Source organism: Sciurus carolinensis, chromosome X, assembly GCF_902686445.1.
Source record: "Sciurus carolinensis chromosome X, mSciCar1.2, whole genome shotgun sequence".
In the NCBI taxonomy this organism is placed as follows: Eukaryota; Metazoa; Chordata; class Mammalia; order Rodentia; family Sciuridae; genus Sciurus; species Sciurus carolinensis.
Genome location: NC_062232.1, coordinates 106,380,267 through 106,402,482, shown reverse-complemented (window position 1 = coordinate 106,402,482; position 22,216 = coordinate 106,380,267). Strand labels below are relative to the sequence as shown.

General features: G+C 36.3%; 1 non-coding gene and 1 pseudogene across 1 annotated transcript; one reads left to right on the top strand and one right to left on the bottom strand.

Moving 5' to 3' along the window:
- Positions 1 to 4,730: 4,730 nt before the first annotated feature.
- The window catches only part of LOC124971645 (protein DEK-like), a 37,069-nt pseudogene continuing 19,583 nt past the window's right edge, over positions 4,731 to 22,216 (bottom strand).
- Positions 9,845 to 9,921, top strand: Trnas-cga (transfer RNA serine (anticodon CGA)). Its single transcript has one exon. It is a non-coding gene; the product is annotated as a tRNA-Ser (tRNA).

Below are 22,216 nucleotides of genomic sequence, written 5' to 3'. Positions count from 1 at the left end.
TTCACCTATAAAGTTACAAGGCCTTTGATTTTGTGTTATTTGTATGTCGTGCTGTCTGATGTCATGTTTTGTCTGTATTAAAACTGAGCACTCCTAAAATTAAAATTTAAAATTGGATCCAAATATTTTTAATTCACCTGATTTAAAAAGGTTCAATTTAAATTGGGTAAACTAATAGAAGTAAAATGTCTTCAAAATTAACTCACAAGTCTCTAGGTGGTCAAACTAATAAAATGTTGATGTTAAATAATATGTCTAATATCAATTGTTTGTAGGACTTTTCTTCAACAAGAAAAAGATGGCAAATACTGTTCAGGACAGTTGTCTGATATCTTGGTTTTAACAAAAATAAGTGAATCAGAGTTAACATGGGATTACTCATGTTTGTAGAGACATCTGATTAATTTACAAAGAAAAAATGCTAATTGTTAAATAACATTGAATACTCTTTAACTCCTTAAATTTCATGGGGTAACATGCTTAAACATTATTGGTGTTTTCATAGGTTGGTAAATAAAAGGGTTTACACAGTTAAAGCTATTTAAGGTTTTTCCTAAGGTGAAATACTAATGTTCTGATATAAACCAAACTTTAATCTATATGGTAAAATGACAAGGATTTCTTAAAAACACTAATTCACTCTTAACTTTGTGTCTACTAAGTTTTATTCTTTAGAACAATTAGTCTTAAAAATTAGGGTTTATACAATTATGGTTAAACAACTGTTAGAGTATTATACTACATTATAGAGTGTAATTTTTTATTTAAAAACTAAATTTGGTAATATAAAAGTGTCAAGGTAATTGTGAAATGGTCACTCTTTGTATATTAAATGTGTTCATATTTTCCAGCTATACAAGTTTTTAAAACAGGAAATTTATCAAGCTGCTATTCTTCAAATTAAACTTGTCTATCATGATAATTTTAAACTTATGAAGAGTAAATTTTATTGGGGATTTAACTAATGTTCATATAGACTCAGGAGTCAATATATGTAAACTTCTTAAAATGACATTTAAGAAAAAGTGTAATGTGCAGTAGCAAAAATGGGACAACAGTGATTGAGATTGGGGTCTCTGACCTCATGACTTTGGACAGTGGACTTCCTTGAGAGCTACACAGAGCTCCTAACTTTGCACTTTGCAGCTCTATCATCTTAGATCTACAGGCTCAACTTGATTCCTTGGCTGCTGTCATCCTGCAATGGCGAAGGAAGGAGGGCTTTGCCTGTTCCTTGGTGAAGAGTGCTGTTTCTACGCCAACCACTCTGGCATTGTGCAAGATAAAATAAAAAACCTACAAGAAGATCTGGAACGTCGTAGGAGTGAGCTCCACTCTAATTTCCTCTGGACTGGGTTACACGGGTGGCTCCCCTACCTCCTCCCACTTAAGAGACCGCTAATCACCTTTATCCTTGTGTTCACCTTTGGGTCTTGCATAATTAATAAGCTTATCCATTTCCTGAAAAGCTAGGCTGTCTGTGCAGCTCATGGTGGTCTGACAGCATTATACCACCCTTCATAATGATGATTGGGAGCCCAGTAGGATCATGGATCACTCATATCAGAACACTGGAGTCTAAGTGTCCCTCCCTTAAGCCCTTCTCCTCCTGAGGGGCCCACCTGAAGTGCTAAGGTGGTAGTCAATGACAGGTAAGATCCTCAGAGGAGGACAACATAAGACAGGCACACCTTCGAGTAAGGCAGACCCCCAAACTGCTAGGGTGATGTTCCATGATGGGTAAGACCCTCCCAGGGGCAACCTAAGACAGACACACCCTTAATATAAAACAAAAAAAGGGGATATGTTGGGACTAATGACATGTTAACTAACTCAGGCTGACTCATCACTCCCTGATGAGTGAGCTAGATCAAGGCCTCAAAGGCGGTTTCAAAAGTTAATGACTATAAATCAGACCACTGTCAGGGATTGGTTAACAACAGTTCCGTGAACGTGTCCTGCCTAGCCTCCACCCTACATAAAAGCTGTGTGATTTCCTCAATAAACGAGATTCCTGCTGTGCCTCGTGCACTGACAGACCTCCTGGCTCTGGTGTGTTTCCTTTGCCTCCCACACTCATCTTCCTGCTCGGCCCCGTATTCTCCTCAGGCGGGCCATGAGGAGGTACACCGAATCTTGCCCAACAGGGAGCAACAACAATGCATCAAGGACCTTGAAATCAGATGAGAGACCCTGCATCTTATAGAAGAAATAGTAGGTCCAAATCTTCAACATGTGGGTTTAGGATCAAACTTCCTTAACAGGAGTCCCATAGCACAAGAAATAAAAGCAAGAATCAATAACTGGGATAGATTCAAACTAAAAACCTCTCTCTCAGCAAAGGAAACTATCCACAATGTGAAGAGAGAGTCTACAGAGTGGGAGAAAATCTTTGGCACTCATACTTCAAATAGAGCACTAATTTCCAGAATATATAAAGAACTCAAAAAACTACACCAAGAATACAGATAACCCAATCAACAAATGGGCTAAGGATATAAACAGACACTTCACAGAAGAAGATATACAAGCAATCAACAAACATATGAAAAAATGTTCACCATCTTAGTAATAAGAGAAATGCAAATGAAAACTACCCTAAGATTCCATCTCACCCCAATTAGAATGGTGATTATCAAGAATACAAGCAACAATAGGTGTTGGAGAGAATGTGAGGAAAAAGGTACACTCATACATTGCTGGTGGGTCTGCAAATTAGTGCAGTCACTCTGGAAAGCAGTGTGGAACTTGCTTAGAAAATTTGGAAAGGACCCAGCATTTGACCCAGCTATCCCACTCCTTGGCCTATACCCAAAGTACTTACAATCAGCATTCTACAGAGATACAGCCACATCAATGTTCATAGCAGCTCAATTCACAATAGCCAGATTGTGGAACCAACCTAGATGTCCTTCAATTGATGAACGGATAAAGAAACTGTGGTATATATATACAATGGAATATTACTCAACCATAAAGAAGAATAAAGTTATGGCATTGGCAGGCAAATGGATGAAATTGGAGAATATCATGCTAAGTGAGATAAGCCAATCTCAAAAAAGCAAAGGACGAATGATCTCGCTGATAAGCGGATGATGACACATAATGGGGAATGGGAGGGGGGCAAGAATGGAGGAAGGAGAGACTGTATAGAGGGAAAAGAGGGGTGGGAGTGGTGGGGGGGAGGAAAAAATAACAGAATGAATCAAATGCCATTACCCTATGTAAATGTATGATTATGCAAATGGTATGTTGTTACTCCATGTACAGAGACAACATGTATCCCATTTGTTTACAATAAAAATAAATTAAAAAGAAAAAGAAAATTTAGTCTTATAATTCAGGAGTGAGCTGTGTATTGTGATGAAAGCCTATAATCCCAGCTACTCCGGAGGTTGAGGCAGGAGGGTGACAAGTTTGAGACCTGTGTGGGCAATTTAGTGACATCCTGTCTCAAAAGAAAAAGGGCTCAGGATGTAACTCAGTGTTAGAGCTCCCCTGGGTTCCATCCCCAGTATAGGGTGGTGGGGGGACATGGATTGAACCAGGAGTGATCCATATGTTGATCACCTAGAATCTTGATTGGCTGAAATTTAAAACCCAAGAGCCCTGATTCCTCATTAAATTTCTTTAATGTTAAAAATATTACTTTTGAGAAAATCTTTGTCAGAGATATCTGCTGTTACATACACGTTATCTTCTGGCATTATACCTAGTACTTTTTTCATAATTCTGAAGGTAGCCAGGTTTCCTGTAAATATCAGCATTTTATATGGCCAAAAGCAGTTAATAAAAACACTTTGTTTATTATAAGCCAAATGTGCTTGTACTTAAACCCACTCACCCCTTCCAAAGTTTTTGAAGCTTTGATGTCTTGATTTTGGTCTGTCCTTATATAAAATGCACCCACAGACACTTTTGCAGAGTTAACACAAACTACACATGGATGATACTTTGGAGACAAAGCAGAACTAGATAGTTCCTTCAGTGTTTCCATCACTGAATTCTGAGTTCCACTGGTGTCACACTGTCTCTCCAAACACTGACATTTCATAGTGTACACATGTAAAGACATCTACCTACATTGAATTTAAAAACTTATTTGTATAAAGGAAATTAAAAAAAAACCTTTATACAACAAATTGGTTTTAAAGAATACAAAAATAACATCTGTCATTTCTGTCATGTTGACAATTTGACATATATGCACAAGCAAGAGAAAAGTTCCAATTTAGTTCCTGGCCAGCTGTAGCTTGTTAAATATGAGCACATTGCCACTAAGTTTTCACATTGACAAGAGGAGATGTGTATTCAAACTATATAGTAAATACTGCAAGTCTCTGCAGGTATAAATGCTGGCTATAATAGTTTTGTTCTACTTGATTAAAATATGTCTTAAGCAGTCTCATATTAAGTGCACTAAAACCCACAACAGTTAGGAATCTATGACCTTATATAAAGAAATCCGAAGTGTACAAAATACAACTCCAAAAGCAAGGAATAATTACTGCCATGAAAGATTTTAAACTAAAAACTGCATAGAAATGCAATTTAAAACAGTAAATTGATTTATGTAACACTCAGGATAAAAAGGTCAGCAGTAAGTCCTACCAACACAATGCTTAACAAGGATTTAGAAAACGAAATACATTCTCTTTGGTGGTATGATGGTATAAATCAGATCTTCAAATCTATGGGAACAAGTCATCTGTCTCTGTCCTCTCAAGAAATTAGCTTCTTCTATAGTTGTTTTTAATGAAGTCTTTTATCCCATTTAAATCATAAGCAGGATAACACTCATATACCTCTTAGCAAATCTGTTTCATTGTGTCTTCCACTAAGTTGGCATTGGCCACTAATTACTGTTCCTTTTAACTCTTCATCTGTAGGTGGTTTCTTCATTTTTTTTTTTAATTAAAGGTTCATCATTTGAACTATCCCCAGATTCACTCTTGTTTGCGGTGGGGGGAGGGGGAGAACTGCTTTGATTCTTGGTGGTACTACTATCTGTCTTCTTAACATTTGCACTTTTTACAGACTTTTTATTTTTAGAAGTAGCTTTCTGTTTCACTTTTTCTTTATTAGAATTCTGTTATGATGGCTCCTCTTCATTTTCTTTATCTTCATCATCTGAAGACCCTTCCTTATTTTTGTCTTCATCACTACTAGATTCATCTGACAGAATTTCAGGACATTTGGTTCCCTTTGCCTTCCTTGCCATCCAGAACTATTCCGTTCATTTCTACTACCCTTGCTAGAAGTTTTTATTAGATTTTGACAATGGTTTGCCAGAAGGCTTTGGATGCATTAGGAAATTCAAGATCCTCTACACTAGTTCACCTGATCTCTCCAAATCAAGAACCTCACAGTTGCTCCTTAACATGGCATTTCTAAATTTTTTCAACATTTCTTCCTTCTTTTTATATTGGATACTTCCTTTTTAAAAATATTTTTATTTGTTTTAATTAGTTATACATGACAGTATAGAATGCACTTAGATACATCATATATAATGGGGTATAATACTCTCTTTTTCAAATGGAAAGCCACTGAACTGCCCCGCATTCTTCTTTAATGAGGACGCAATTCTTGGTGTGTCGTAAAGCAGTTTGTGTTGATTTCTAAGTTCATCTGTTTTTTTCTTGCTCAGAAAGAAATGTATTCTTTCAATTTCACAAAGTTTCTGCCCCTTTCCTTGTGTATGACTCTCTTTCTAAAGAAGACACTTGCATAGTCAACCTCTCCACTCTTTTCTTCTTCGTCTTGCCTTCCACAGTGAGACTCTTTTCTTTCTCCTGGTCCTCCTCGTCATAGTCTTCCTCCTCGTCGTGGTTCTCCACTCTGGGGCCAGGCATTTTGGGCTCCTTCTTGGATGTGGGCTGGGTGGGGACTCCGTGCCCGTCAGCGCAGATTCTGAGGCGGACATGCTGAGGGAGGCAGGCAGGCTGCTTTCTAGCAAGACGTTAGCATGCTGCTTCACAGAAATCTGAAGTACCTTATTTTTGTACCTAATTTGTTGGTAATTTTTATTATGAGATTATGTTGAATTTTTTCCACTATGTTGTCTTCATCTAGTGAGATAGTTGCATGGATTTCATCTCTCGTTCTGTGAATGTACTGTATCATATTGATGGATTTTTGCATTTTGAATCATCCCAGGGATAAATCCTACTTAATCATAGTTTGTGATCCTTTTAATCTGATGTCGAACTGGGTTTGGTAGTATATTGTTGTAGGTTTTTACATCTATGCTCATCAAGGATATTAGTCCACAATTTTCTTTTCTTGACTTCTAGTATAACTTTTGTGTCAAGGTTATGCTGACCACATAAAATGAGATTGGAAATGATCCATCCTCTTCAAAGTTTGAAGGAGAAGGATCAGTATTAAGTCTTCATTACCAGTGAAACTATTAGGTTCTGAGTTTTGTTTGCTAGGAGATTTTTGATTATTGATTGGACCACCTTCTTCATTATCTGTCTGTGTAGATTTTCTAATTATTCATGAATCAGTCTTGGTAAGCTTTAGGCATCTACTAATTTATACACTTGTTCTAGGTTATCCAAATTTGGGTGTATAATTATTTATATTAGTCTCTTAAGATTATTTTATTCCTGTGGTAGCAGTTGTAATCACTTTTCTTTCATTTCTAATTTTGAATATTTCCTTTTCCTTCTTAGTGTAGCAAAGGGTTATCAACTTCATCTTTTTAAAAGCCATTTCTTAGTTTCATTGACCTTTTCTGTTGTTTTTCTAATCTCCATATATGCACTAATTTTTGGAGAGGGAGAGTACCTGGGATTGAACTCAGGGGCACTCAACCACTGAGCTACATTCCCAGCCCTATTTTGTATTTTATTAAGAGACAGGATCTCACTGAATTGCTTAAGGCCTTGTTTTTGCTGAGGATGGCTTTGAATCTGCTATCTTCCTGCCTCAACCTCCTGATTCGAAGGGATTACAGGTGTGTGCCATTGTGCCTGGCTTCCAGTTTTTATTATCTATTTCCTTCTGATAATTTTGGATTTAGTTTACTCTTATTTTGATCTTTCTTTGAGGCATTAATTTAGGTTGTTTGAAATTTTTCTTTTTCTTTCCTTCCAGTCTTTCTCTCTCTCTCTCTCTCTCTCTCTCTCTCTCTCTCTCTCTCTGTGTGTGTGTGTGTGTGTGTGTGTGTGTGTGTGTACTTGTGAGATACTGGGACATGTACCCAGTAGTGCTCTAGCACTGACCTACATCCTCACACATTTTTTTATTTTTGATTGAGATAGAATCTTAGCACTAATTTACCCAGGCTGACCTCTAATTTACAATCCTCCTGCTTCAGCCTCCCAAGTTGCTGGGATTACAGGCATGCATGACCATGCCCAGATTTTCTTTTTTCTTAATATAAAAGTTTTTGTCTATATACTTCCTTTTTTTAGTTTTGGAGATAAAACCGAGAGTTTCCTGCATGCCAGGCAGACACTTTACCACTGGATCCACATCCCCAGCCCTGTATTTCCTTCTTATAGCTGCTTTTATCGATCTCCTAAGTTTTGGTATATTGTGTTTCTATTTTCATTTTGTTATTTTGCTTTTTGCTTTTTTTTCTTCTTTGACCATGTTTATTCAGGAGTATGAGGTTTAATTTTCACATATTTGTAAATTTTCAAGTTTTGCTCCTGTTATTGATTTCTATTTTTGTACAGTTTGGGTCAGAAAAGATACACGCCATAATTCCAGTATTATTATATTTGGTAGGTTTTGCTTTGTGATCAAACATATGAATCATCCTGGAGAATTTTCTGTGCATACTTACAAAGAATACCTATTCTGATACTGTTGGATGGACTATTTTGTATGTATCTGTTAGGTCTGCTTTTCTATAGTTTTGTTTAGGATCACTGTTCCCATCTTGATTTTGTGAATGATACATCCATTGTTCAAAGTGAGATAGTGAAATCCCCTACAATTTCCCTATCATTATCTATCCCTTCAATTCTGATGCATATTTAGGTACTTCAATGTTGTATGCATATATATTTATAATAATTACATGAATTGGACTCTGTATCACCATAATGACCTTCTTTCTCTCCTGTGACAGATTTCTTTTTAAATTTAAAGTCTAGTTTGTCTGAAGTAAACATAACCATCTCTGTTCACTCTCTTTCGATTACTATTTGCATAGAATAACTTTTTCTATCATTTCACTTTCAGTCAAGTATGTCCTTAAAGCTAAAGTGACTCGAGTAAGATTTTTAAGCCACCAATTAAATACTACTTAATTCTACTACTAACAAATATTTTGATTACATATTAAAGGGCATTCTGGTTAAAGAAGTGTTTGCTTTACAGTAATGGTTTTAGGAGGTGGGACTTTTGGAATATGATCAGGTTATGAAGGTGGAGCCCTCATTAATGAGATTAATACTCATAAAAGGAACCCTGAAGAGTTCCTTGCCCAATCCTCCACATGAGGACCAAATGAGAAGACAGCATCTATGAACCAAGGAGTAGGAGTTACCAGACACATAATTTCCCATGCCTTGTTATTGGACTTGCAGTCTCCAGAACTGTGAGAAATAATTTTTTATGGTTTAAAAAGTATAATTCTTATTCAATTTTTTGAAATGTATTAGTTATCATATTTTTAAAAAATTAGTACAAAATTATTAACTAAACTTTACTGTAGACTTAGCAATGGAGAAGAGTTAATATACCTTTTTTGTGATAAAGAATACTTTTCTGTGAGCACTTCTGAAGTTGCTTTGAATATTGAAAAAAACGTGTGAAATTTTCTTTCTTAACAGCTTGAACTACTGAAAAAGAAACAATTTCCCTCCTTTTTATCTTTATGAGCGAAACATATTTAGAGCATTAGTTGTGATTGTCAAACAACTGTTAACTGAATCTTAATCCTGTTCCCAATACTAGAGATTTGGTCAATATTATGATTTAGTGGAATCCCATTTAAAATCTTAGAGTAAATAATAAAACTCTAATCCAGAAAAATCAGACTGGGATCACTACTTTTCAAAAAACTATATTCATTTCTTCTTTTTAAAAGTTTATTATTTTTTGGTTAACATTTATTAATTTTATGTATTAATGGAGTTCAGTGTGATATTTCTACAAATGTATATTGTGCACTGATCATATCCAAACTCCTTTTATCCACCCTCCCTCTAAATACCCTTCCCAACTTCTATGAAGCTTCTATTAAACAGTATTCCATAGGTTGACTTTTTTTTTTTTTTGATACTGGGGATTGGTATTGAACCAAAGAGTGCTTAACTGTTGAGCTGCAACACCACCCTTTTGATTTATTTATTTTTATTTTTGACACAGGGACTTGCTAGGTTGCTTAGGGTCTCACTAAATTGCTGATGCTGGCTTTGAACTTGTGATCCTCCTGCCTTAGCCTCCCAAGTCACTGGGATTATAGGCATGTGCCACCAGGACCAGTCACAGGTTGACTTTGTAAGCTACCACATATGAGAGAGAAACTGTTGTATTTGTCTTTCTATGTCTGGCTTATTTCACTAAACATAATGTCCTCCAGTTAATTCTGGTTTGCTGCAAATGACAGGGTTTTATTCTTTATTGCTGAACAATACTTTACTGTGTTTACATATTACATTTTCTTTACCCATTCACGTGCTATTGGGCTTCTAGGTTGATTTCATAGCTTAGAAGAAAACAGGAGAATCACCTCAAGGCATTGATATAGGCAATGAATTTCTGGATAGAACCTTAAAAGTTCTTCATATTGATAATGAATTCATTTTCTTAAATATGTTTCAAATAAGCAAACTATATATGTTTCACAGGTTATCAGGTTAAGAATCTTGCTGTAGGAGGCTGGGGAAATAGCTCAGTTGGTAGAGTGCTTGCCTCGAAAGCACAAGGCCCAGGGTTCAATCCCCAGCCCTGCCAAAAAAAAAGAAAAAGAATCTTGCTGTAGATAGTTACCATTGGCCAAGAAGCTGGTCCTGGTTTAATCAGTTATAAAAGATAAAATGAATGAATACTAGATAATATGTGTGTGTGTGTGTGTGTGTGTGTGTGTATATATATATATATATATATTTATGTATAGAAGCAGATGGTTTGTTTCATAGGTCCCTCTCCAGAACAGAGAACAAAAAAGAATTGATTTCTCTGGGAGTATCTCTGCCTGTATCTGTGTTGTTCAATATTCCATAGGTGACTTAGAAATGAACACAAATGGAAGTTTTTCAAAACTGCCAATAGACAGCAAAATGTAGTTATACTAGATATTAGAATCATGATTCAAAAATCCCTTAGCAGACTGAGGTTTTCAATGTAATCAATTAATTTAAAGCTAACCAATTTGTGTTTAGTCACACACACACACACACAATATTGACAATGGGGTAGTGCCCAAAATACCCTAAAGGTTTTTACATTTAGACTCCATATAAATGATTGTTTTATAACAATCTCAGAACATTTTTATAAATAGATTGACTTGTCTTGTATAGCAAGTTTCTTGCTTCAGTTTTCCCAGCCATTAACTATGCCAAGAATGTCATAAAAAGTATTCTATAGAGAAATAGAGATGGTACAGAATGAGCATCAGTGTTTTGGGGATTTCATTTCCTTGAGATTATGATTATAAAATAGATTTCCTTCTTTCTTTTAGTCATGTCTTCTAAAAGTAACATTTTCTTTCACCAAGATTTTGTTCAGTTATTAGTTCACTAGTTCAGAACTAGGCTGAGAACACACAGAATCTCACCTAAGTCTCAGAACAGTGTTATCTCCACTATCATATCATTGCATGCTTAGCAGAGACAGAGGAATTTATGACTAAAGCACATTCCCTTGCCCTCTTGTCTCTCCAACTCTTTGTCTCCACTCAATCTATATTTAAATGCATTGTTTATAGTGACTAGTATATTTCTGAGCAAACACTACAAACCTGATAAATGCATGCAAAAATGATCCATTCACTTGCCTGCTTTTATGTAAGTTTTCACATTTCTGCATGCTTTTATGATAGTGAAAAGCTATTAAAATGGAATGCATGCATTCCTTTGTTCTCTGTGCACTTCCATTTAAAATATCTGTCTTTCTTTATGTCCCAGAAAATGTAAGTAATACGAAATTGCTTCAATAAACCTTTACATTCATATATACATTTTCACATTAAGAGCTGGCATAACCTGACATTTGTTGAATTATTGATATTCATATAACTGTTTGTAGACATTTGAATGCATACTATTGAGAAAAGGTTGAATTGATCAGAATCTTCTGAATTGCATATGCAAATATCAAAGAACTGCTATTTATTGCTATTCCAGAGTAAATGGTATTAAACTGACTTATCGAATATTTACATTGTGCATGTTGTATTATGACCATGTTATTTTAGAGCTATGTGCTCTTAAAACACAGAAATTCAGAAGCTTTGGCATGATGGCCACTATAAAAATAATAGTAGGGGAAAAATGCCTTGCAAGTTTATATGTAACACTTAAAAGTAATATTTGACAGTTAATTTTTAGGATGGGTGAATTATTATAAAAATTAGTAATGTTGTGTTTTAAGAGACTCATACATTCCTATGACACTTGTGTATAAATGGTTTTAGAACTTTTCATGACCATCATTTCATGTCTCCATTTGTGTTAGTCAGTTTTCCATTGCTCTGACAAAATACTTGAAGTAGAACTTTAAAGAAGGAAAGAATTATTTGGGCTCATATTTTCAGATGTTTTAGTACATGGTTGGCCCAGTCATGTTTGGGTCTTTGTTGAGGCAGGACATCATGAAAGTTGGAACATGTGGCAGAGGAGGCTGCTGAACTCATAGTGGTCAGGAAGTAAAGAGAATTTGCTTTCTTAACAAAGCCTTTCCTCCCAAACCCATTAAGCTATGAATCCATAAATGAATTAATCCAGTCATGATCTCACAGCCCAAAGGCCCCATCTCCGAACAGAGTTGCAATGGGAACCACGTCTCCAACCATGAGACTGGGGGATATTTAAGATAAAAACCATACCACCTTATTAGTCTACCCATAAAAACTTGCATTAACTTTAATGTTATCCTTCTAAGCATTGCTACCATCCTCTAAATACCCAGTTCTGTACCAGGAAGAACAACAGCCAAGATTATGGGGTGACGTAACTGAATAGAAGCTGCTTGTTGGTATTGCTTTTCCTTGCATTCTTCCTTCTGACCTTCTCCCTGATTCTCCATTATGTTTACATCTCTTGGAGCTTTCTTTTCATGTCTCTGAGGAGTAGCTTTCAAAATAAAGGACAGATTGTTGTTGTCAGATTCCCATCAGAAATGCATAAACAAGAGTGTAGTATTAATAACAATTATCACCTCAACAAGAAAATCTGAAATGTTAATTTTAACTTTCCTCTGCTTTTCTGTATCATTTTAACTACATGGAAACAAACAAACAAAAAAATCCCTTTGCAAATGTATTTCAGCTGATTGGCTTTAAAGCATTGCCATGAAAGCTAAACTGCTTTCTAAGGTCCCCTTGGTTCCAAACTTTAAGTTCTACCCATCATATTTATCATAATTAATCAACATGCCTGTCAAAAAAGCAGTCAAATCTACCGTCCCCACAATGTCCTGGATCACAGCCCACATGGAAAGGAGCTGAATTTTTTTCAGCTCTCTTTTTTCAACTTGTTCTAATTTATACTATTTAATCCCTCTGAGAGTTTTTTGTCTCTTACTTGAGTAATTTCTAGATAGGCAACTCGGATTAACTTGATCTTGAAAATTATGGCAAATAGAACGGCATCTTTCAGGCACTTTGACAAATAGACAGGGAGACACTATTTTTTTTTTTTAATATGGTCCCTTCAAAGTGTAACAGTGGTCCACTTCACCTTTTGAATATAGGTCTGAGGCTTATTTTTTGTTTTTGTTTTTGGAGTTAGTTTAATTAATTTATGACTTAACTTTCCTTTTTTTTAATTACTTAGATATTATCCTTCCTCTCTCTCTGCCCTTCAAAGGAAGAGATTTCAAATGGATGGAAATTGGATGGACTTAATCCTTTTTTTTTTTTTTTTTTGTACCAGGGATTGAACCCAGGAATGCTTAACCACTGAGTCACATCCCCAGTCAATGTTTTACTTTTTAAAAATTATGTTTTATTTTTACAGACTGCATTTTGATTCATTGTACACTAACAGGGTACAACTTTTCCTTTCTATGGTTGTACATAATGTAGATTCACACCTTTCATGTAATCATACATGTATATAAGGTAATGATGTCTGTGTAAGTCCACTATCTTTCCTTTTCCCACCTCCTCCCACCCCATTTCCTTCTACACCATCCAAAGTGCCTGTATTCTTCTCTTAGCCCCCTTGGTCACTTCCTTCCCCGGTTAGGTCTCATCATCCACTTATCAGAGAAAACATTTGGCCTTTGGTTTTTGGGGATTGGCTTATTTCACTTAGCATGGTATTCTCCAATTCCATTCATTTACTAGCAAATGCCACAATTTTATTCTTCTTTATGTCTGAGTAGTATTCCATTGTGTATATATGCCACAGTTTCTTTATCCATTCATCAATTGATGGCATCTAGATTGGTTCCCCAATCTAGTTTTTGTGAATTGAGCTGCTATAAACATTGATGTGGCTGCATCACTGTAGTATGCTGATTTTAAGTCCTTCGTGTATGAACTGAGGAGTGGGATAGCTGGGTCAAATGGTGGGTCCATTCCAAGTTTTCTGAGGAATCTTCACACTGCTTTCCAGAGTGGCTGCACTAATTTGCAACTCCATCAGCAATCATTGCTATGAATCTTCTGAAACAGAAATTAGGAAAAGTACTCCATTCACTATAGCCTCAAATAAAATAAAATACTTGGGAATCAATCTATCAAAAGGGTGAAAGACCTCTACAATGAGAATTGATACTGCTGTTTACTGGCGACGAGTTCTGCTTCCTCAAATGTTGAAGTTTGAACATTAGAGGAGCACACCAAGGCAAGTGTTATTAAGCAGGTTTTATTTAAAGGTAATTGTAAGAGCCCAGAAACCACTCCAGACATGGAAACTCACATAAGAGAGTTTATTAAGCAAACAGGCAGAGTGTCTCCCTGCAGGATAAGAGAGAAAATGAGAGGAAAAGAGAGAGAGAGAGAGAGCGCATGCAAGAGAGAGTGAAAAGTCAGGAGGAGAGAGCATGAAAGCGAGGAGGGGGGAGAGAGAGAGAATGGTGGGGGAGCTATTCTTAAGCAGTTGAATTCCGCCCGACTAACAGAGGACCAATAATGGAGAAGGATACTTGCAAGCTGACTGGTGAACCAATAGCTAGCTAGGATGTTCACAGACTGACAAGTAGTTGGGAGGCGGGGAAATGGCTGCAGCGGAAAGGGCAGGGAGAGCAGCTTTCAGACTAAAAAGCTAGGTTGTGATGCAGCAGAAAGGGCGGGAGAGCAGCTTTGTATTACATTACCCCCTTTCTGTTTTTATAAGAAAGTCTTTTGTTCTCCAGTTCTTTCCCGCCTTATGTCTCCTTCCTGCCTACGTGACTAGGCCTGGTTTTGCAGGTGAGAGGTAAAAAGTAAGAAGCGGATGTGGCAGGGGAAGGGCCAAAGTAATTCAGTCAGGCAAGGGCACAGGGGGACATTAATTAGCACCCCTTGCCTGCAATCCTTGATAAGGGCAGGGAAATATGAAAATCAATGGGCTCCGGAGATCTTTGACATTCCATTCTCCCAGGGGCAGTCTCCAACTTCCAGACTTCCAGAGGCAGATGGTTTTCATGGACTTCATTTCCTTGATTTGACTGATCCCCTATTTCTATACTAACTGCCTGTCTCCAATTCTGGCTTCATTCCCCCCTCTAGTTTTAGGAACTCCTTTACTGCTGTAGGGAAAGGGGATGATAACCACTCTGGATACTTTGAACTGGAAGGGGACAGCATGGTGCAAGCAGTTTGGAATTCCCTTTTAAAAATTGGGTCAATTGAGGAGTCCAAGTTAGAAGTCTGGCTGGGAAAGAACAAGTTGTAAAGGCATCTGGGGGCGGGTGCTTCTATGAGAGAAGAACAAAAAGACATGAGTACTGAAATGAGATTAATACAAAGTAAATTTGGAACATGTCAATGAATATCATGAAGATGACAGAAGTCAAGAATCCCTCACCAGGAGGTGGAAGAACTGAGAAATTGTTACCATAACATGGCCTAACAAAGACTGGAGAGGATGAGGCCTTTATTTGGGAACTTTAACATTGTCCAGGTTATCAGGACTGTAAACACAACATTTAACTCTTAATGTCATTGATGTCCCCAGAAAATATAGTTAAGCTACTTAATATCATCTCATTTTTGTAAAATTTCTTTTTATTGATATAATCTGTGTTTAGTAGAGATCTCTATATTTCTCTGTTACTTAGGACTTGATAATCATACTAGCCAACATAGATTAAGCCTACCTGTGTAATTTAGGAAGGTCTATAGGCCTTAAACTGACTAAAAACTTCTGACTCTGGCAGTTTCTCTTGATAGTTATCAGGCACATTTGCCTAAGAATCTCTCTTTTGTAGCTTCCAGTCTTTATTCTAGTGGGCTAACACAAATGTATATTTTAAGTTACATTTAACTATTGTTTCTTTTAAATGCCCGAGAATGGCTATATTTTGGTTTTAACTGTTTTGCTAGGTGTCTAAGATCAAGTTGGTCAAATAGATCTGTTCCTGCCTTGTTAAAGAGTCAGCTGAGTTCCCATAAGGGTCACTCATGGGGAACTTGAGAGCAACTTCTTAGCTCCATTAGTGCCGTCTGTTAGGCAGGGTCTCCTCGATGAGGAAGCTTCCCTAGGAAGCATCAGGGATGTCTCCCTTTTCCAATGACCCTCCTCTGCAGCAGGTGCACTGATTGGCTTTCTATCCTCTAGTGGTCTCACAACCTCCTGGATTGGGAGGTCGTATGACCTAGAGTTTCAAAGCTCCTTAGAGAATTCCTCTCATTCCCTGGGTTCAAGCTGACTTTGAGGGCAAGATAATGGTTTTCCTTGGCCTCTGTATTTAATTTCAATCTCTAAGTTTGACCTTAACCATCTAGCAAGCCAGTCTCACCAATCATAAAGTAAGAGTGCTGGGCTTTAATTTCAATGTCTTTGACTTTACAGTTATTTACCCCCTTTTATCTAATTGGGGTCTACATTATCTATACTATAGGTGATGGCTTACTATTTCAAGTTAATTTACAGTGTTTGCGCTTAAAGCAGTACTTCTGCAAAATATTATCAAACAAGTGTACTGACAGTATTTGCTGTCTCTTTCCTGTTGAAGAAAAGTCCTAGAAAAATTGTTAGACATTTTATAAACATCAACATTTCATTAGTTTGACCACCTACAGACTTGTGAGTTAATTTTAAAGACATTTTACTTCTATTAGTTTACCCAATTTAAATTGAACCTTTTTAAATCACGTGAATTAAAAGTATTTGGATCCATTTTTTAAAAAAATTATTTTTATGCATGCTTATATTTAACACAAAAGCAAAGGCCTTGTAATGTTTATCTCCATTGCAATGTAACAGATGTTAAAAAAATAACTCTAAAGTTGGATAAAAAGAACTGATCAAAAATAGTCATGAGCTCAAAAAAATATAGAATTTAAGGAAAAAAAAAGAGTCCTGGAAAAATGATATGGCTGTTAAATTTTTTGGTAAAGCATCATATAATTTCTTTTGCTGGAGTTCAGGTAAAACTTTTTGCCTTTTTTTTTCCCCTTGGGTTTGAGACCAGTCTCTGACCTTCTCCATTTACATTTCAATGTAAGCCTTGACTGAGATCTGAAAGGAGCTGAGATAACGGTTCTAGCAGAAACTTGATGCCTAGGGCATTTTAACCCTTTTTCCTGGTTAGTGATCAACTCAGGGTTGGATGCAGAAAATTGTGAAACATTATCTCCCACTACTTGTGAGCAATGGGACTGCTCTATCATACTCCTTACTGCGACATGCCACTGACTTTAGGCTGGTTACTCCCTTCACACTGGCCAACTCCTGTAGGGGGACTAGAATATGTACGTAGGACCTCGTGGCAGGAGGACTGGGTGGGCTGGTCAGGAGAATGGAAGCAGAAACAGAATGGGGCAAAGGAGATGGAGAAGCAGTGGCCGGAGGGGCCTCTACCGCAGCGGACCGGTATGGGGGTGGTTTGTTAGCTGAGTTGAAGTCAGAGGAGGAGGAGGGATTAAGAGGGGGAGAAGAAGCCAAAAGGAGGCGTTCAACTTTGCAGGAAAAGCAAAGAAGCGCAAGAAAGGAAAGACTTGAAGATAAGGTCTCCCTTTCCATCTGCCCGCTCGCTCACAGAAGCTGTGTGCCATTATGTGGCCATTTTGGACTGATTATATAAAGGGTACTGTGGCCAAGTATCATTACACAAATGAATAAGTTTTGATGGCTTTAAGCCAGGGGTCAGGCAAAGGGTTCTAAAGTTGTCTAATAGACATCCCAGGGGTGAATCTGCCAGAATCAGGACCCAGATCCCATGGTGGAGGCTGATACAGCCAAGTCAGTATTCAGAGCATCTCAAGGTCAGAGTAGTTGGTTGGAGACTAGAAGGCAGCACAGAGAAGGGGTCCTCACCCAAGCATCAGTCTGTGTGCCAGGCAAAAGCCGAGAGAGTTGAGGACCTGACATCAGGATTTTTGAGAGAGAGCTAGCATGAAGAGGAGCCTCAACCCTGAGAGAGACTCTCCACCATAAAATCAGGAACCCACCCAGCAGATAAGACTGACTAAGGAGGCCAGCCATAACTATAAAAGTCGTGTTTGGGGGTACCCCACCCCTCAGCCGCCTCGAGGGCCCTGGACACTCGATGGTCACTTCTCAGGTTGGCAGAAGAGTGTTTAAGACAGCCTAGGGGAACCCGCCTAGGGAACTCACCAATCTGAAGTTTGGTGATGGATGCAGAGCAGAGCGTCTGAACAAATGGAAGGTGAGGCTGTGTCCGGGGGGCACTGGGGCATCAGATGAGGTTCCACTTGCTTAAGAGACAATGCAAGAGCCCATTCGAGTCACAGCACTAATGTTAGAACCCAGAAACCACTCTGGACACGGGAACTCACATAAGATAATTTATTAAGCAAATAGGCAGAGTGTCTCCCTGCAGGGTAAAAGCTAATTCATCTGATTCTGAAAAGGGTACTTTCTAAACAACAAACACAAACACACACACACACACACACACACACACACACACACACAAATGGAAAGAACAATAAAATTTAAACTCAGTTCATATTAGAATGAAAGTAAACTATACATTACTGCAAAGGAAAGGCAATGATGAAATTAATCAATAGATTAGTACTGACTGTGTTCCAAATATGGTAGCTATAGTTCCAGTGTGTCACAATCACCACATAGTAGGCAAGCAATAAATATTTGATAAAAGAACAGAAGCCTAGCTAATTTACAGATGGTTTATGGAAAATCTGTTCAATAAATGTTTATTGAGAATTTAATGCATGAAATCTGATGAGAGATCAAATTGAAAGTCACAGGATCTTATCAGCAAGGATCTATGATAATCAAAATCTCATTTATTAGGTATTTTATTTTTCCCTGGTAAAACTGCAAGATTTCTTGAAAGAAAGAAAAATATTAATTTATGCTAATAAGCACTTACAAGAATATTCTAACACTTACAAGAATATTCTAACAAGAAACTCCTCTGGACTAACATCACTGTGCTAGACATTTTCAATAAAACCACCCAATCTGAAGCAATAATGTTTTTTAAAAATTAAATTAAAGCAGTATGTTGTTTGATTGGGTTGATAGTACAGGAATGAATTTATTAGAAGAATCTATTACAAAGCAATAATAAATGCTCTTATAAAAGGAAAACAGTAGAGATACATTTTGATATGGAAGAATTTGAGAATCAGGTTTTTAAAGCTTTGAAAGCATTTAATGCAGTAGTCTAATTTTATAGAAATGGAAACTAAGGCTCTAAAAGAACCAGTCATAAAATGAGTGAGAAATAGGAGTAAAATTTAAACTTGGTCCATCTCAATCAAGTACTCTTTCTTTTATTCTTGACAACCTGCAGATATTGAGTTTCATTTTGTGTTCCAATGTCAGGAAAAGACAAAAGTTGCCAAAGATCAGCTTGGTGCACTTGCCTATCTATTTTTATCTAGATATAATGTTGAAAATGACTTATGCACTACATATTGTCACATACATGTTTGACCTATGTATTATTGAATCATTCTTGCATTATTTGCCAGAAATTTAAAACTAGGAGGTTTTACATATGATTCTACATTTGAGAATTTTTCTTGAAAAAGGAAAAGATTTGGCAATACTGGGTTACATTGCCCACATGACAAAATTGACTTGACCTGGATAGGACATTCCACCATTTAAGAAGTCATGGTACTTCAGTTTATCACAATTCCCATTCATTTCTATTGTTCTCACACAGCCTGTTCCCACTCATTTATATTTACATTCTATATACCTCTGTAGCCCAAGTTGTTGAGTTTTAACTTCTGAAATCAATCTTAAAAAAATATTTTAGTGTTCCATGACTACAAGACTTTTTATTTTTATTTTTTTATTATTTATTTTTTATTTTTTAAAGACTGCATTTTGATTCATTGTACACAAATGGGGTACATCATTTCGTTTCTAAGGTTGTACACCATGTAGATTCATACCATTCGTGTAATCATACATGTACATAGGGTAATGATGTCTGTCTCATTCCACCATTTTTCATACCCCCACCCCCTCTTCCCTCTCATTTCCCTCTATGTAATCTAAAATTCCTCCATTATTCTCTCACCCCCATCCCTCATCCCCATTATATATCATCATCCACTTATCAGGGAAATCATTCAGCCTTTGGTTTTTTGGAATTGGCTTATGTCACTTAGTATGATATTCTCCAATTCCATTCATTTATCTGCAAATGCAAGCACAAGAAATCAAAGCAAGAATTGATAAATGGGATGGATTCAAACTAAAAAGCTTTTCCACAGCAAAGGATACAATCAATAATGTGAAAAGAGAGCCTACAGAGTGGGAGAAAATCTTTTCCACACACCCTTCAGATAGAGCTCTAATCTCCAAAATTCATAAAGAACTTACAAAACTTTACACCAAAAATACAAAGAACTCAATCAATAAATGGGCCTAGGAACTGGACAGACACTTTACAGAAGAAGATACACAGGCAATTAATAAATATATGAAAAAATGTTCATCATCTCTTGTAATTAGAGAAATGCAAATTAAAACAACTCTAAGATTTCATCTTACTCCAATTAGAATGGCTATGATCAAGAACACAAACAATAATAGATGTTGGCATGGATGTGGAGGAAAAGGCAAACTTTTATGTTGCTGGTGAAGTTGCAAATTGGAGCAGCTACTCTGGAAAGCAGTGTGGAGAATCCTCAGAAAACTTGGAATGAACCCACCTTTTGACCCAGTTATCCCATCCCTCAGTTTATACCAACAGGACTTAAAATCAGCATACTACTGTAATGTAGCCACATCAATGTTCAATGCTGCTCAATTCACACTAGCTAGATTGTGGAACCAACCTAGATGCCCTTCAACAGATGAATGGATAAAGAAACCGTGGTACATATATACAATGGAATATTATATGAACCTTTTTAATAAGTAGGAAATAAGAAATCTGAAATGCTTAACACTATAGAAAGATGATTTAAAACTGATTGTGGTATTATTGTAAATATTTCTGTAGTGAGGGTCATTTATTCCTTCATTAGTCAGCAAATGTGATTTTAAATTAAAGTGAAGTATGTTAAACAAGATGACTAGTAATGAAATAATTTACTGTGACACATCTACAGGTTTAACAAGAAAATAATTGAGCAAATTTCACACACTCAAAAAATAATGTTTGCTTTGGTTGCAAATGGTATAATTCAGTCCAGTTATGGTACAACATCCAAATGGTGAGAATTGTTAATCATAGTGTCAGGCTTCCATGTTATCAACTAAGTATTTATGACTTAATAGGTTCCTGATAAAGCCTACAATCCAGCAGGTAGCTAATCAATAAAAGAAAGTATATGAGTACAGGCAGAAATGTCTACTTCCTAAACTAATGCCAAAACCAAAGGTTAAATAAGTAAATGCACCTTCCATTTCTTTTGTCTATGAAGTATCACAAAGCTTGCTTAACCATTTTGAAAAATAAATTCTAAAATGACCTGATATTTTCAAGTCATATAGACTATTATAGAGTGAAATTTATTCAAAATAAAAGACATTTGCAATATTACATTCTTTTTCTTTTTAGACTAATTTAAGATGAAAAATCATGTCAAATATTACTTTCAAAGTTGATTTGGAAATTCTTAAATTGCCCACTGGAGGGCCTGAGTTAACTGGAATATTACAATTATTATGGATCCTTGTTCAAATTCTAGAAAATCAGTCAAGGTAAACTATTTTCAAGAGTCCAAAGCAGATATTATAATGTTATTTTCTTTACAATATTTCTCTTTAAAATCACTTTTTCTTTTCCCAATATTTTCTTAATAAATCTTGTTATGAGCATATTCTAGTAAAAATCCTTGTGACAGTGAAACACTATAAATGACTATTATTTAATATTTTCAACAGTCCTCTAACAGGCATATGTATTTTCTGTGCTGCCACTGAGTAACAAATACAGCTAAGCTAGAATCTTGGACATTGATTTCACTCCATTAAATCTTCAAATAGAACACATTTTGTAACTGGCTAACAGAGTATTTGGTGGGAAATTATGATGTTATAAGTTATTCTGTATTAAAAGAGATCATAACACAATAAAAATTATCCTACTCAATTTTCAATGTATAAAAATATTTATATAAAGTTGATTATATTCCTAATGATATTATGTGATTTGGTGCTTTTATTTATGAACATATCTATGAACAAATGCTAATCAACAAACATCATTTGACTATCACAAGTAGAAATCACTCTGATTATAGGAATTAACTCTGCAGGAAATTTAAATTCTGATTGGAATATCTAGATGCACATGAAAGTGTAAACATACATAGAAAATTAGGTAGGATAACAGTATGAAAAATAATTCTCATAGGTTCATTTTTTTTTTTACTGCAGCTTCATTCAGGCATAACAACTTAGCCTCTGAGAGATATCCCCAAAGCTAAAGAGCTTACTATTTCATGAGATGGCTCATATCTTTGTGGGGT